Genomic DNA, 5,156 nt, shown 5'->3' with positions numbered 1-5,156 from the left:
TTTCGGTATTACCGTATCTTGTATGATGCCTTATGAGGCTTTGAGGCTTAGAGTTCTCCGGATGAATTAATAGAGTCTTTTACAGATTTTACCTCGGTTAATGGTTTAAAGGTTAGTAAGAAGGGTATATGGAAGATGTCCCTTTTACCTTGTTCCCTAGAAATACTCTTGTTGACTTGGTGGAACTTGGCAAGTTAGACCTTGATGTAACTCTTAGTATTGATGGGTTGCATACTTGGTGTGTTTTATTGATGATAGGGCTCGGATAGTTAGAAGAACATGGGACTCTTAAGTATGTATTAAGTTTTCACCTTTTGAGTAAGATGACATTTGAGTGCAATTTCTTCCTATTTTAGATTTGGTACTTATTGTGTCATATGAGGGTGGTATTTCTAGATGATGAGGACCATAGACTTTTTGCAAAGAGGGCAAAATGTGAGTTTTGTTATGTCTTTAGGAGTGCTTTGAAAGAAGTTTTTCATGAGGGTGGTAGTGAGGGCTTCCTCCTAAGGAGGGGATGGTGTGCTTAGAAATCATGACTTGTTGAAATCCCAACATCCTCATCTCTTTCTTCCATTCTCATTCTAGCTTGAGACCAAGAGTTCCTAGATGGGCTTATGTTATGTTTTAGGAGTCATGTGTGACTTAGGTGTTCTCATGATTTCCTCATGATAAATATGTTCTTGTGGACGTCATGTTTTAAGGTAAAATGAGTTTTCATGTCTCATATTCCTTATGTTGATAGGCAATTAGAGTAAGAAACCTATGTGATTCATGAGGTGAATGGTTTAAATGTGCTTTTGAGAAGTAATGGCATAGTTGGCCCTAAGATGATATGATAAGCATGATTTGAGTTGGAGAAGGAAATTCCTCCAATGAAATGGAATGTGTCTAAGTTGCATGCATATTGAGTTCGTAGAGGTAGTCCTATTTTCTCATGTTGCATGATGTGTGGTTTTAGATGGAGAATTTTTCTCCTAAGTTATGCATTGGGTGTAATATGACATACTTGACTTCATGATTTGAATTAAATGAACATGCTTGAATGTGTTCTTATGAAATGGAATGTTAGCTCCTTATGTGGAAACTTGCCTAAAGAGTGGAGGAGGTAGTTCCTCCCATATTTATGTGAATTAATGAGGTATGTGCATTTCCAAAAAAAAAAAAAAAACTTGTGTTTTTTAATACAGATGAGTTGTATGAGTTGTTTCCCTCATGTTGTAGTGCATTGGTTATAAGTGATCTATTGTACTTCATGAAAATAAGATATGAGCATGTCTTAGTAAGGAGTTGAGAAGTTCCTCCTTGAAAGAGTGCTATTGAACATGGAAACTTGCATATGTGGTTAATGATGTATGGACCATGTAATGACTAGGAGAAGGTAGTTCCTCCTATGAACATGAGAAATGTTGATGTTGGTGTGTTATGAATATGAGAAGGTAGTTCATCCTGGAACATATGATAATGTCATGCATATAGATTGATAGATGTAGTTCCTATTTCCTTATATTTGCATTGACTATGTTAAAATTGGAGTTTAAGTTCCTCCTTTGAATGATGCTTGTTGTGTGTGGTGTATTTTTGAGTTGTACATCACTTTGATGATTACATGATTGTTGGGCTGCTAGTTTGAGTTTTGATTCCTTAAGATGTTTAAGTGTCATTCGGGGACGAATGTTCCCAAGGAGGGGATATTGTAACGCCCCGTACGAAGCTAGTAAGACCTAGCTAAGGCTTGACTGAATCTATTGGGTTGACCTAGAGCATCACATGTTAGTTTATGGTTGGAAACATGTTTAAATGATGAAAAATGGCTAGTGAAGTTAGTTTGGTGACTTTAGAGGTCAAACGTCAAGAAACGACCATGACATCCGGAAACTAGTCTTTGGTGGTAGTGTCTTGTCGGGGTGTTTGGTGTGTTGTTTGAGGTCTAAAACCCATAGGAGTGACTCTTATTCATAGATGGACATGTTTAGGGTCCAAACGACCGGGTACGACCCCCCCAAGGACCACCCAAGGGGTCCTTAAGGAGGACCCAACCTTTGGCCAAAAGCTGTCAAAAAACAGCTTGACCTACGAAAGGCAGTGACGGGCCGTCACTTGACCTACGTTCCATAGGTAGGTCTCGTGGGTTGAGACTTAGTCTCCCCACCAAGAACTCCCCAATCCCCCTCTCTGAACCAAATGACGAGAGCACAGCACGGGCCATAACTCCACTTACGGTCCGTAGTTGGGTGGCCGTAGGTGCTGCCAATTTCCAGCCTTCTAGTCTTAAGTTGGTGATTAAGGATTAAGTTAGTTAATTGACTAAGGTCTTAATGGGTTGTTTAGCTAGTTGATTACTCACCTTTATAAGCTAGCAAGACCTTAAGCTAAGTCATGAAATCATTTAGAACCAAGACCCTCAAAACAATCCCCTAAAAAAAGTTTTTAGTTTTAAGTTAGGAGTGAGGGTCAACTTTAGATGGTCATATCTCATAGCTCAAAACGAATTAGGTATACCATTACCTATCCAATGAAAGGTCTATGAGTCCTCTTTCCAACGCCACCGAGTTTTCCCTATTCCGATCTTGGAGTAAAAAGTTATTCCCGAAATAGTGAAGCACTGTCAGAACTACGAAGGCCAAACGACGGTCCGTGACTCCACCTACGGTCCGTAGGTGGAGGGCGTAGATGCTGCCAGTTTTATGAAGTTTTAAGTTAAGTTGGGGGTTAATGTTTTAATTAGTTATTAAGTAGGGGTTAAGGGAGGTCGGTTAGATGGTTAATTAATGGACTATATAAGCTTATAGGACCCTAAACTAATCCATTAATTCACCACAAGTCAAGACCCCAAAACATAACCCAATTCTTTTCCCTCCCAAAATTCTCTCTCAAAACTCTCTCAACTCAAGACTCCATTGAAGAACTTAGATGGAGCTTAGCAAGGGCTTGTAGATGGGAGGTTTCACACGAAATTCATAGGGTTTAACTAAGGTATGGTTGCTCTTCACTCTTGGGATCCCTTTCCCCAAGAGGTCCTTGCAAAGATGGTTTTCAAAGTCCCCCAAATTGTAGATTTCAATCCAAATTCGTGGGTCTCTTTCTAAAGTCGATTCCATTGATCTATAATGGTTATTTATGATTATATATGAATGTTTGTGGATGAATTCAGGTAACACTTATGGTTTTTGAACAATTCCCCACAAGACCCATGATTTCCCTTTTCTTTCTCAATTTTAAACCCTAGCTTGTGTTGAATGATGATTGAAGGATGAAAATCTAGTATGTTATTATGAAACTCATTATTGTATTATGAGGTTATCCGATATGATGTATGAATATCAAGAAAATAGGGTTGAATCTTGAAGAAAGCCTTGATGGCTATGAATGAAGGTTTTCAATTGGTAAGTAGCCTTCTATTGAATTGTTGATCCACTTGTGGGGGAGATGTTTACTTATTATATATCCTTTGAATGAATGGTTTGATCCACTTATGGTGGAGGTGCTTACTTGTTAGTATGAATTGTAGTGTTGAGACAAGGTCCCTCTTCCCTACAACCCTAGATATGAATGAGATGTTATGTACATGGTATGGTCTATATGTTGAATTTTATGAGGTTCTCTTGTGGAAGGACCCTACCCACATAATCCCCAAATGATACATGCCATGAATGATGTACTTGAATGATGAATATTAGATATGTGACTTACATGATTTAAGATCCTTAAATGCAATATATGGGAATTGTGCATGAGTTGGGATATTATGTATATGTTATGCTATGATTGCTATATGAATGAAAGGTAGTTCTCATGATTATAGTATAATGTAAAATGAAAGGTTTACTCACTTGCTAAGTGTTTCTAATGTGAAAGGATTGTTACTCACTTATGAACACATATGAGCTATTATGGTAAGATGTTTTCATAAAAGTCTAGTAAAGGCTAATGTGAACTTATGTGATGACTAAGGATGATTACAAAAGGGAATTAGATGCTTAGCACCGAAAGGGCATGTAAATGAGATGGGGGTCTCACGTTTAGTAAGTCCGGCTCCCCACATGGGTTTCCTCACATTTAGCAAGTCCGGATTACCCACGGTATGTGTTGTCTCATGAGATGGAAACCCCCACGTTTAGTAAGTTAGGGTTTCTAGAAGCAATCTCCTTGACCCTTAACTATGTGCCCAGATAGGACTCTAGCTTAGTGGATCCACCTAGATAGCTTTGTACGAATGGTTACACCTTAGGCAAGTGTTAACCCTCTCTTTTCGGTGTGGGAGTAGAACACCGGATTCCATGTAGCTCTCATGGTCTATGTCGGTTATTGCAATATTTCCCTAATGTAAAAGTAAAAGTGAAAGTAAAAGTAAATGAAGGTGTGAACTCTTACTAGGGTTTTCTTACGGGTTTCTACATAGTGTAAGAGAGGGTATGGGACTTCTCTTGCACATTGCACTTGTGGGATCCTAAGGGATGGTTGTAGTAGTGTTCTCTTATGATTATGATGATTATGACTTATGTATGTTGAAGCTATGTTATGTATGATCATTATGAATATGGTTTACCTATGATATGGACTATTTGAATTATGACTAAGATGCACTATATGAACTAATGTTTGTGAATGTCACTTTACTATGTATATGACCAATAGATAAGACTAATGTATGATAAGTATGAGTATGGTGATCCAAAGGCAATACTTAGTGTAGGTAGGACTATGGACCCTACCTATGCATTACACAAGTAGAACCTAGGGTTACTTATGTTGTTATTATATTATGATGTAATGATCTTAATGATTCAATATGCATGAGTAGTATGTCTTGTAATGAGTAATATTGTATTAAGATTATGTTTAGAGACTATGCTTATGGTGATGTTATTATCCTTTGTGCTTTGATGAACTATATGTGAATTGCTTGTGACTTGTGATTCTCCAACTCTTTCAAGATGATGTCCAAAATGTGCATAAAGCATGGTTTCAACTAAATGTCCCCTTTTAAGCATGTTTTAATGGTTTTTATGCATGGTTTCCATACTTAGTACGTGTGTTGTACTAACCCATATTTCATCTACATTTTTACAAAGTGTAGGGTTTGGTGATGTGATGTCTTATGCTTGGAAGTTAGGTTTCTAAGGAGCTTGGGAATGAAGACTTGGGGAGTCCTC

This window comes from Solanum verrucosum, unplaced genomic scaffold (genome assembly GCF_900185275.1).
Source record: "Solanum verrucosum unplaced genomic scaffold, falcon-dt-bn FXZP01000095.1, whole genome shotgun sequence".
In the NCBI taxonomy this organism is placed as follows: domain Eukaryota; kingdom Viridiplantae; phylum Streptophyta; class Magnoliopsida; order Solanales; family Solanaceae; genus Solanum; species Solanum verrucosum.
The sequence above is the reverse complement of the archived record's forward strand: the minus strand, read 5'-3'. Positions refer to the sequence as shown.